General features: G+C 43.7%; 1 pseudogene; it reads right to left on the reverse strand.

Moving 5' to 3' along the window:
• Positions 1-2,983: 2,983 nt before the first annotated feature.
• Positions 2,984-4,556, reverse strand: LOC123107717 (noroxomaritidine synthase 2-like; annotated as a pseudogene).
• Between the last annotated feature and the right edge of the window lie 8,572 nt (positions 4,557-13,128).

The raw sequence follows: 13,128 nt of genomic DNA on the forward strand, positions 1-13,128 counted from the left end.
TCTCCTCCTCGTCTGCCTCCGGCAGTGCGGGGTGTTGCGGATCTAGCATGGCACGTCGCTGTGTGCAGGGCGCGGTAGCGGGGCTGTGGGTCGCGACGCTGGTGGCATGGGCGGTCGTCGGTGCCGCGGCGGCTGTGCGGTGAAGGCAGAGTTTCGTCCTTCGTGCGGTTCATGCAGGGCGATCCCAGTCTGATCCGGTCGGAACTGGCGCTGGCGGCCCGTCCGGCGGCGAGGGCTGTGGCCAGCAGGGGCATGGAGGTGTGGCGGTGGTTGGTGCGCATCCAGGCGGGCGGTGGGCGGCTGGCTTGCTTGCTCGCGGCCGTGTGACGGTGCGGGTCGTGGGCTGCTTGGGCCGCGGGCGGTCACCCTGCATTGGTAGGTGGTGGCAACAGTGCAGTGGTGGTTTGCCATGATCGTCTCCTCCTCGAGGTGCTGGCTCATGGCGGTGGTCCGGGTCATTCACGGCGGCGACTGGGCTTATCCGGCGTCGGCCCGTCGGTGTGCGGCCTGTGTGGACCTTCGACCCTTCTCTTCGTCGATGGTTGGCCCTCCCCCAGTGACAGTCCATCACTCGTCTCGCACCCGATAGTAGAACCGATCTTGTCTCGCACCCTGCAGCAGGACTGACCTTGTCTCGCGCCCAGCAGCAGGACCAAGCCCGTCTCGCACCCGGCAGCAGAACCATGCTCATCTCGTGCCCGGCAGCAGGACTGAGCTCGTCTCGTGCCCGGTGCCGAGGACGGGGTGATGGAGGCCAGCCTTGGTCAGCCTATTGGGTCTGGGCACTGGGGGCAACCCGTGGGTGCGAAAGGCGGGTCCTTTCCACTCGTGTCTTTGGTCGGGGTAGCGGCTGATCTCGGGTGAGGAGGTGCCAAGGTCTTGGATGTCGGGGTGGCGGCCCTGACGGTGGGCGGAGCTCTTGGGCAAAGCCCATGGCTTGATGCTGCCCAGTTGCCATGGCCGTGTGGGCGGCGTGGTAACCGGGATGTGGCGTTCGGCAGCGGTGAATGATGGTCGGGGTGAAAACCTGCTCTTTCTTCGGATGGACCGGCGGCGGCGGACTCGTTCCCTTCTTGAAGGCGTCGTCGTGGCTCTCATTGCCCTGCGTGTTGCTCCGGGGGAAACTCTGATCCTCGGATCGGGCGGTGGAGGCGCTCTGGTGTCGTCCCCTTCATGAAGGCGCCGCCTTGGAGCCCACGGTTCGTCATATGTAGTTTCACCTCTTCGCGTAGTGCTAGGGATGGTTTTGCTGCGCTCAGCGCCTATGTATCTTGCCTTGGGTGTGTGTGTGTGTTGTGTGGGCGTGAGTTTGTACTGGGTGATGTTGAACGGTGCTTTATATATAAAGCAGGGAGAAAGCCTTTTTCGGTAAATAAATATCCTATTGATTATGACCCTCCTCCCGCTCGAATGTTTATTCAACATCCAAGGAATATCTATTTAATTAGGAAATAATATCTACATGTGGGCATGTTACTTTGAGTCTTTACTTAACTTTTTGACACAAGGCAAGCGATTTGCCATTTTCATTGATTAAGGAGAAGAGAATTGCCTGGTTAATTGACAGAAAACCGGGCTAAAACCGTTACAACCCAACCCACATGACATGGGCATCACCGGCCAACCTGGCCACCGACATGGGACACAACCACGACGTCACATGCCACCGGATGGCCACACGCGCAAGCAACCGACAACATCAGTGTTAGGTCCAGTTAATCAGAAATGAAGACAAAAAATAGCTATTGACCGCAACAACAGATAATTCATATAGTACAGTATCAGTTTTAGGTTTATTCCCGCCCATGCCTAAATGGCCCGCCGGGTGAGCATAGAAAACATGAAAAAGAACTTTGGACTCCAAAGCAAAATAATCGAATTCTTGCTTATGTCAAGTTAGTAATGGACACTAATGCCATTATTACAAATATGTGTATTTGGAGATAACTTACGGTTGTATTCACACAAGGATCTATGACCGTGATGCTTCAAATATAGAGTGCTCATTTCTCGCTTGTTACCCGGTCATAGAAGCAGCAAAGAAAGATATTTTGCTGTCGATGTTATTATTACTTATTATTTATTGCGATTCATATTTATTTCATGGTGATCCATATTCTTATGTATATTGGTCATAATTTTAAATATATAGCACGCTATCTCGGCACTATAGCACTCATTTATCTGCTAACGCTTATGCCGCTATTTAAAACTTTGATCGTGGTGTATATTTAAGACCATGGTGGTCGTAGGTCGATAGAAACAAAAGAAAGAAATGTATATCCTTTGTGACTGTCCTTCAAAATAGATGTTGATTCCACATGCGATAAATGACATTTCCTTAGAAAATAATTAGTATCCAAAAGTGATAAACAAACTATCAAAGGGGTCCCATATATCAAAGCCAACTGTATAACATTTGTTCTTGCCATACATTAGATGGGTTTGCTCTCTCTCTCTGTGTGTGTGTGTCTCTCACTGCTAATGTCTAAAAAGTGGTACCAGTGGAGTAGATAGGTGGGCTCAATGAGGACGAATTTTCATGGAGCTGGTGCGCATTCATTCACTCAACTTGAATAGCGACCTAAACCTGTCTGATTACATACAGCTCAATCAAACAAAAATGCTAATAATCTAGGTATGGCCTCTTGATTGATTCTAAGTAGAAACCATGAGTGCATCAACAAGACAAAATACGAAGCACATCCACAACCAGGCCAACTATGCCCACTCCTCCGTCCAAGAGAGACAGAAAATGCTTCCGAGGCAAGCTATCCTCCGATCCTCATCCTCGTCCCCGACTCAACAGAAAATGTATGCAAATAATAGATATAAATTTAAACATATGTCCTTATTATTTTATCAAATAAATAGCAATCCATGTATATAAATACAATACTGAGATTCCAGGCCTGGGAAGAACCATGCAGGGCCCTTAAGTAAGTTTAAACACAAGGATTGTGTAATGTTACAATTCTCGCTTCCTCAGTTTAACTATAAATCCATTTTTCATCTATAGTATACAAGATGGCTTGGGCTGGATGATCTGCCCTTCCACCACCTCGACATCAAAGTTCCACAACACAGTCGCAACGACGGTCTTCATCTGCATAACCGCAATCTCCTTGCCAGGGCAGATCCTCGAGCCTGAGTTGAAGGCCAAGAACTTGTGAGATGGTACATACCTCAGGGTGTTGCCATCCTTTGACAACCACCTATTCGGGTTATAGTCAAGGCAGTCTTTACCCCATAGGTCTTCCATTCTCCCCATGGAGTGGAGAGAAATAAGGATGGTGTCCCCAGCCTTCACCTCATGGCCACTCAGCATGATATCAGCAACAGCCACTGTCTTGCGCTCAATAGGTGCCGATGGGTACAACCTAAGAGTCTCGTACAACGCAGCTCTGAGATAGACCAGAGGTTTTGTATCCTCTGGTTCAAAGATCATCATGGCACCCGTACTCGCGGGTACTTTGCGCGATGCAATGGGTGAGAGTTGACTGCGGATAATTGATACAATGCCAGGGTTCTGGGCGAGGTTGTAGAAGACCCAGGGTAGAGTGGTACCAATCGTGTCCCGCCCAGCAAGCATGAAGCTGAGGAGCACCGCATGGAGCAAGTCATTGTCTGTGTATTCTGGGTCATTTATGTAGGAAGATAGAATATCCTCGTGTTCATCATCATTACTCAATGCACATCTTCCCCCATTGAGAGTTATCTTACTCCTCTCCTCGATCATCTCTGCAGCAAATCTTCTTAGCACCGTGTGCGCCGTGCGAAGCTTCCTCTCGGAGCCGATGTTTATGCGCCTCATTGCCTTCCAACAAGAGGCTGGAATTAAGTGTCGGATAAATCCCACCTCCATGACCGTGTCCATCGCGACTGCGGCATCCATGGGTGGCATCGACATGTCTAAGGAGAAGGACAGGAGGCCAGGGTCCACGCCAAAGAGAGGTGTGGCAGCCAGGTCAAACATAAACCTGGAAAACACTTCTTGCATGTCGAACGGAGTGCCGGTGCTTGCCAGGTGGGAAAATAATGGTAGAAGGCCATTCTCCACCTTGTGACGACCGCAAGTTGCCATACTAGCAACCAACCGCGGGCTGCTAAGCACGCTCTGGATTTTTGCGCGCGGCCGAAGAGAGGGTGCACCATCAATGATGAAGAGGCTGCCAGCCATTATGTCAAAGATGGCGGCAAACTCTGCTCCCTTGGGGAAGTTGGTGTAGTTTGTGGTGAAGATGTGTCATACATTCGCGGGGTCGCAGGTGATGAGCAACCGCATCCCGCTCCCAACCGGGCCATGCGCCTTGAAGTTGTGGCCTGATTCGGCAAGCACTATAGAGAGATAGTCATGCAAGTTGTCGGAGTTGGCCAGGAAGGAAGGTAACATGTGTAATATTGGCCAATTTGTGGGAAGCATTGTTGGGTTCTTTGATCTACTACTATACCTAAAGTAGAAGTACATAGGGACAAGTAGCACGAGAGTGGAGATGAGCAGCTCTTGCGAGAAACTACTCGACATTATTATCATGAGGGTAGCGGGGGATATGCTATTGTCGTACTACTTCGATTTGTGCATCCTGCAATCGAACATGGCGATGGCTTCATTTATAGACAAGTTCCCTCGATCTAAGTTCATTGTGGTGCACGTTGTTTCACATTGTGAAGTGCATGTTGACTAGCCAATAATTAGCTTGCCACTACAAGAATATATTGTAGCTCCAACAGAGGTAGTTATACGCTCCAGAAAAGTCTCCAAATCGCACTTAATTAGCAGTTGGTCAGTAACCAATCACTCACCAATTAGGAAATATAATAGTCTTTTTGCTTATTTGGTGGTGGATGTCTATCTTGAGATAGTTAGCCGTATCTATTCTTTCTAAAACTATCAAAATTAAAAACATAATAGCTAATGAACCTTTAAAGCTACTAGTCAAACTATGGTATCTATTTCATGGAACTTGGAAGTTGAATTTAGGCAAGGATCTTTGATCACGATGGATGTAAACGTAGAGAGTTTTCTTCCCACGAGCTACCGGTATCGGTCACATGTAAACGTAGAGGGTTTTCTTCCCACGAGCTACCGGTACCGGTCACATTAGCAGTGATGGAAACTGGTTTTGTTGAAGTTATTATGGCCCATCCACTTTGGTCTATATTAGTTTACGTCGTTGTCGATATTATTATCACTATAGTGATATATATTTATATCCATCATGATCATAGGCTACTAGGAAGCAAATAATGAAATGACAAGCACTCTCACCAGTCCTTTTTTATCTGCATATAAGTTTTGTCCGAAGTCAAAATATCTTTACTTTGACCGAACTTCTAGAAAAAAGTATCAACATTCATGAAGCCAAATCAATACTTTAGGTTCACTAGCACAAATGCCCATGCATTGCAACGGGTGAAAAAAATCACACTTTTCTAACCCAATTGCTCAAGACCCCCACCCCCATTCCTCATTCCACGATCCACCGCTAGGCATGATGACATGAACAAACTCTTTGAAATCCTCCATGCTGCCATGAAAATATGTATTGCGGAAAAAATATGAACATATTTGAGAAGTGTACTAAAGGTTTGTGGAATTTAAATCACATAAATATCTACCTGGTTATCAGTATCCCTTCATGCCTTTGTTGGAGTTGCTTAGTGATGCACAAAACATATCGCATTATACTGTAAACTAGATCATGATTGGTGCGCGTTGCTGCGCCCGTCTATTTTTCCAATAAAGTGATAGTAATTTTACAAATAGATAGACATGGAAGAACTGAATTTCTATTTCCAGTGAAAGAACATCTGAACCTACACCAATATTTATTATTTTATATAGCTACCATCATCTATATTTTCCGGGTCATATTGGCCATCCTCTTAGTTCCATGTCAACAAGTTTTTTCTAGCAAGTAATAAATTGTATCATAAATCTATAACATAGGCATTTCATGACCATGAATGTGCCAACAGGTGACCGTGCAAGGAAAGTGTAAACAAATGGCACTCCATGAAACTGATCACTATAGTAATTTTGATAAAGCTTCTCAACAAAACACATCGAAATAATAGTAGTGTGACATCCTTGCAAAGTCCTATTTTCTCTCTTAATTACATATGTGTAAGTGACATTGGCAATACAATTGAAGGATGGAGTATCTGATGCAATTAAAACAAATGGATTAATAAATGGCATGTGGGAAGCTGCAATGCTCTCACTGGATGGATGAGCTCCTTCAACCTTTGGTGAATTTGATTCACCCAATGCTTGCGCCCTGTATGTTTGTATAAGAAAAAAGATCAGTGAAAGTACTACATATACATACGGAACCAAAATGCAAATGTGACCTTTCTGTTCAGATCAATACAAATGATTTTTTTATAAACAACAATCCAAGAGACAACAAATACTATTTGGTGAGTGATGTGGCCCCACTTGGTCATGTACATTACAAACTTACTATATAAAAACTATGCAAACATGAGCGCACATTATTCTTACCTAGGAAGAAGTTACACATTCGATGTTCGCTTTAGTTGGTTCGGTGCATGTACAGAAATCATCGGCACTTATGGCCGCAGCAGCATCAGTCTCTCATCAAATCTGATGAACAAGAAGATGAACATATCTGAGGACTAAACTGGACTAAATTAATTATGCATCATAAAGGGAAATATTGTGATAAATTTGTACACAACCAAATAAGATGCAACGATGCCATATGCTCATGACACACTGCTGTACATGTTCTGAATAAGGCAAGCATATATAGTAGGAGAATCCATTTGGCAAAAAAACATAAAATGCAAGAGCTGTTTATTCTAAAATATAATGCAAGGAAAAGGTAATTCTAGATATGGAATGACCATGCAATTTGAAAAACTATTCATCTAAATACCTTAAAATCAGGGGAATGTTTATTCCAAATACTAATGTAAGAAGAAATAAATGCCGCCTAAAATTCTTTATACCAAATAATAATGCTAATAATTTGGCATATCATTATTGTACCGCAAGATGAAGCAACAAAGTAGAGTGATCGTGGTCATTCCTCCGTTGTCTATCATTGTCAAAACTCTAAACGCACAAAGTCCTTTGTAAATCAATTATCAAACTCTTGTTTTGATTTTATAGGCTACTTTTCAAGTGTATCAGAAAGTCTCTATTGCAAGAAAACATGGCGCCCAATTCAGGCGGGCATGCCTGCTGATCATACGAAACATTACCCTTCCAGCATTTTGTTAGCATGACAGAGTAGTCTGGACAAAAGATGGGAGAATTCACAGAAATCTTTGTCACAAAGGATACACATTTTACCTATATATTGTAGCCCATAGTTAAGCTAACATGTTATGTAATTTAAAATGTATGGAAACCATGTTTTCTTATATTTAGATAAACCAAACAACAAACGGGGTTCGTACTACCATAATAACAACAAAGGAATAACACATTAGAAGCATGACAGGGCTATTACTTATTCCTCGGAGAACATAATAGATGTTTATCCAAAGCTGAGACAGTCCTCAGGAAAGAACGTCGGTAAGGAGAACACCAAGTTAAAAGAGAATTCAACATTGTAACAACAAAATAGAGCTGAACATACATTTGCATGAGCAATTGTTTTACCTGACAGAAAATCAGCAGCTTGGCATCCCTATCCAATTTTGCTGGGTTTCACAATAGCCTGTTGGGCATTACTGCTGAAAGCTTTGTGATTCCCTGCCGAAATGTGTGTTTCCTGTTGCTTGAGAGAGCCCAGCCACATAAAGACATGAGCAATGAAATAACCTTTCTTGCAAAAAGGGATAACCTGCATCACTGCTAAAGCAGAAGGTCTAAAAGCATGATCATAGTAAGATGATATTTTTCTGAAAAAAGGAATCGATCTGTGAGCACCTCCTTCAGAAGGCAGCATTTCACAAAAAGAATCTGTCTCAAAGTCCGTACAGTTAGCTCTAAAAAGACTACTCATAGCAGCAACCCCATTAGCACCGATCAAACCTGTTTTTTGTGACATATGAAGATAATTTCGCTCCATGGAGGATCATATCATAGGGTAACATAATGTGCAGACTCGTAGAGACACCTATCGGTCCAGCACTGACCCTCTCGGATGTTGTTCCGTCACATTGAAAAAATGCTATAGGGTACATTATTTTTATTGAATTGAACCACGAGGCCTGCAAAATAAGGATTAGCTAAAAAAGAGCTGCACATAGGTATGACAGAGATCGCAATAATAAACCAGGCCTAGATATGGTGATGTCAGCTATACATGCTTATGCTTTTCCGGAAAGCATGAAGGCGATATATAAAGAACATCATCTTCTATCTTACAAAAGAGCCGTTTATGCATAAATTGAACATTATATGCACATTTTTTCGGGATTTCTTGGCTGATCAGGAAAGCATGATTATATGAAAAACATCATCTTCTATCTTACGAAGAGCCTCTATATGCATAAATTGAACAGAAGATGCACATTTTTTCAGGATTTCTTTGCTGATCAGGAAAGCATGGTTAAGAAACATATGAAGAATATCAACTTCTATCTTACGAAGAGCCTCTATATGCATAAATTGAACAGTTGATGTGCATTTTTTCAGGATTTCTTGGCTAATCTTGTGTGCATCACCAAGCATACCACTCCATGCAGGGTCCCAAACAACCAACGCACACGCATGGGCATGGCCACGCTCCTTGCATACATTGTGCACATCGCCATGTACTCCTTCCTCTCTGTTGAACTCCATGACGCCAGGAAGAGCCGCCTGCGCACTGTGACCACAGAGAACGGTAGAATCCGCCGAACAACAATACATTGAAAGGGACACCATGAAAGCATTTACCTGTACGTGGCGTTCTGCCCTTCTCCTCCTTAAGCGGTTGCTAGAACATAAGCCACGAGACATATGAATACTGAGCACGTCTGTGAGCACGGGGAGCGGGGGCGCCTTCTTCGTCTCCTTGCCAACCTTCTCATCCTTGCTGCCGCCACCGCACCCCTTTCCTTCTCGGATTGCAAGGGGCGACCGCAAGACGAGAATGGAAGTCGCGGTTGGCTCCACCGCTGGAGGTGAAGGTCGCGGGGGAGGCACCGCCGCTCCCGTCCAGCATCGGCCGCCATGCTATTGTTTGCTCCCGCGACTCCACCCGATCCTGCTGCTCCTCACCTCTGGTCAATCCAATCCAGTGCCTCGCATCCGGCACACGGCCTGCCGGCGGCCGCTCCTCTGTGCGCCTCAAATTGGGACTGGATGGACACAGACACGCTTTAAGGAATAGTAGCACGGGCTCGAACTCCGATGACATCTCGGCTCACAGCCGCCATCGCCGTTGGCCTTGGATAGGGACCATAGGGTTAGCGACCACCCCAGTCGCCCACGATTGATCGGTTTGGTGCTTTTCGGACCGATCTTTCTCCTCGCTTCAGCGGACAGATGGGCCGTTTGGCCCAATTAACCACGTTAGTCAGAAAAAGTTACAGGAGTAGCTTCTTCTAAAAAAAGTTACGGGAGTAGCTGCCCTCAAGAAGCTGCGGGGACGGGAGTGATGAAAAAAAATTTACTGTGCATCCAATGGCCAGGGACAACCATAACGTGAAATCGGACGGCTTCAAAGGCTGATAGCCTGAGAGAGCTCCTAGGGTGCCCAGTTATAATGTTTTAAAATAGTAAAGTTCATTCTATTACAATGTTTGTGCTTCACTACGGAGGTAACACGGATTTTCATGAACCAATGTTGGCTAGGTTTAGGGACTGTGTAGTATAGCACTATTCGTGTCCAACAATCAAGCAAATATTTTTAACATGTACTATCTTTTTCATTATATTTGTTTAAATATATTGTACATGAACAATAAGTAAAAAAATTAATTATGATTTAGACATAGTTTTTCTTGTAGGTGTTAAACAATTCTAACATAATTTTCTCTCCATTTATGGGAGGGGTAAAAGTACGCGTTCGTGGGACTATAGCTAGTGGCAGAGGATGAAATGTTTTTGAGGGGGCCACTTTTGAATGATTTCTAACTGGTATACTTTTGTTCCCACAATCTTTTTAGAGATCAACAACTCATTATGGGACAAAACAAATGACAAAAAATCACGAGGCTGTTAGGACACTTTCCTTTTTATTACGGGACGACTTCTCACTTTGCTATTTTTCTCTATCAATCCCAGAAATCCCTCCTTTTTTCTTTATTTTCAATTCCAGGAATCCCTCCTTTCCTTCTTTGTTCTCTCCTTCTTCCTTGTTAGGACACTTTCTTCTTATTACGGGATGGCTGGTTTCCCAGTTTTTTTCCCGAATCCCTCTTTTCCTTCTTATTACGGGACAACTTCCTACTTTCCTAATTTTTTTGCTTTTAATCCCCGAAAGCCCTCCTTTCTTTCTTATTACCGGACAGGTTCCCACCTTCCTATTTTTTTCTCAAGGAAATCCCTTCTTTCCATCTTTATCTTTAGGAAACATCAGACCCACACTTCACTATGTTCGCTAGATGGCTTCTTGATATACCAAGGAGATTAAAGATGTATGCAAAATGGGTAGATTGGATTTGAGGGAGCAAGGTGGGACTATTTAACAACTGAATCTACCTTTGTTTCTTCAAATAACACAACTAGTTCGGTTGGCTGTGCCATTATCTGTTGGACGTTAGGTTTGGGGATTGAATCCTCTCATCGGCATGTATTTTTTGCTTCAAACATGATAGGTGGGCCAGAGCGCACGGGCGGGCTCAGTTCACCCGACTCAGACGAATTATACTCACCGACGACGGACGAAACGAACATTGAAGGGTGAAACTAATAACGAACAAAAATTAGGGAGGAAGAAGCTTTAGTCCTTTTATTTATTTTTGAACACAGCACAGACGCAAGCGCTCATATACACGCGCATACACTCACCCCTATGAACGCACACATGCACATCCTACCCCTATGAGCACATCCGAAAGACTGAGCCGGCATATCATCTTGAAATTTATGAAGTGTTAGTCCTTTTACTAATAGATATAGATATAGATTATGAAATGTAGTTTCATAGTACATATATATTTGGTATTGTTGATGTTGATACTTTTTAATATAAATTTGGTTAAACTTTTTGCAACGTTTGACTTGACATAAATCTAATACGTAAAGTAAAAAGAACTGGAGAGAGTATCTTATATCCATTGTGACCCTCTACCCACGAATGTCGATCCAACCTGCGTTGAATACCAAGGTACGCCTATTGTTTCTAAATATAAGCCTTTTTAGAGATTCTAATAGAATCTTATATATTTACTAATTAGAGGCACCTTTAAAGCGTTTTAATTAAGCCACACCATCATAATCAATTAAACCGTTGGATTGTAAAATTAAGTCCGAGATAAGAAGAAAACTTGCATAACACAGATGGTTCCGGCCGTCCAAAAAGACATATGACACGGCCAATGTTTCGAAAAAAAATTCCATATATTACTTTAAAGCAAATGATAAAGTCCTTCCATAATTACTCTATACTCCCTCAATTCCTTTATATTAGGTGTATTTGTTTTTTCATTAAATTTCACAATATAAGGTGCATTTGCTCTAATTCCTCGTAATTCCATTTTTATCCCTCCAGAAAGAGGAAAGTATCTCTATCCTGATTTCCTTTGTGTGTCCTTGTATCAAAAGAAGAAAACTATCTCTCTCTGAATTGCATGTATCTCTTACTTTCTTGGACTCAAGGATTTACTTGCCACTAACCAACAAATTTGCCAAGGGTACTTTTGTCATAATACCTCTATAATTGTGCGCCTTGGTCACCATGTTTAAAATAATACATCTTAGATAAAGAAACGGAGGGAGTATATATGATCTTAGATGTAAAAAAAACTCTATAAGATCTATGCGACATCTTTTTTGACATGCAGGATTCGTGAAACTCTTCTGCAATTAAAAAAGGAGTTGCATCGCTCCTTAAAAAAAGAGAAAACATCTCGTCAGCTCATGTACATTTTTTAGGTAACCTTGGCTTCCGTGGTCTATTCCAAAAAAGAAAAAAAATCTGACACGTCCAATTTTTGAAACGAAATACAAAAGGTATCCGCCCGTTCCTTTAGAAAGGAGATAGTCTAGTTTCAAAAAAAAAAAAAGAAAAAAGAAAGGAGATAGTCTCTGTCTCAAAAAAGGCCCCTTCCGTTACAAACAGCTCATAGTGAAGGTCTCGCGGCGCCGCCAGCCGCCACTTCGGCGGCCGGTGTTGTCGCCGCTGCTTAGTCCGGCCTCTCCGCATTGCGGCAGTCAGGTTGTTCTCGTCTCCAGCCGGCGTGCTAGGTCAGGCCGTGCTGTTTTTTTCCGACCCCTCCGTAAGCCTGGCTTGATGGATGGTGTGTCGTCTTGTTTCCAGTCGACTTGATCCGTCAGGTTGTCTGTCTTCTTCTGCCGTGTGGATCGTTGAAGCATTGTGCTATTGAGTTGCCTCATGGAGGTGGTTTGCTTTGGAGGTCTGTTTTGTTACATGCAAGCGTCAGCAGCTTTGAAAGTCTGGTTTGGTACGTGCAAGCTTCTGTTGCTTTATAGGTTTGTCCTGTCGCAATGAAAATACTTAGTTGGAATTGCCAGGGCATGCAAAAATCCGCGGCAATTCGTGCGCTCGTGTTATTGCATGAGCGGATAAAACCAGATGTATTTTTTTTGTCTGAAGCGCACCTGAGTAAGGCAAAGGCAGAAATTCTCAAACGACGGTTGAAGTTTTCAGGGATAGAGGTCTCAGTAAGCAACGGCCAGAGTGGTGGACTTGTGATGATGTGGACGGATGAAATAAAGGTCACTTCTTCGGAAATTCATAGAAACTATATTGATATTCGTATTGATGAAAATAGTGCATCGGGATGGAGGTTTACTGGGTTGTATGGCGAACCAAGGGGAGACCGGAAGCATCTGACATGGGATTACTTGAGAGGGCTTCAGGCCATGGTTGATTTGCCGTGGGTAGTAGCCGGTGATTTCAATGAAATCTTGCGTGGATTCGAGAAAGATGGGGGTAACATCAGGCCCCAACGATGCATGCAGGCTTTTAGAGATGTACTAGATGAATGTAATCTGGAAGATCTGGGATATCATGGTGACATTTTCACTTGGAGATG

The sequence above is a fragment of the Triticum aestivum genome, chromosome 5A (genome assembly GCF_018294505.1).
Source record: "Triticum aestivum cultivar Chinese Spring chromosome 5A, IWGSC CS RefSeq v2.1, whole genome shotgun sequence".
In the NCBI taxonomy this organism is placed as follows: Eukaryota; Viridiplantae; Streptophyta; class Magnoliopsida; order Poales; family Poaceae; genus Triticum; species Triticum aestivum.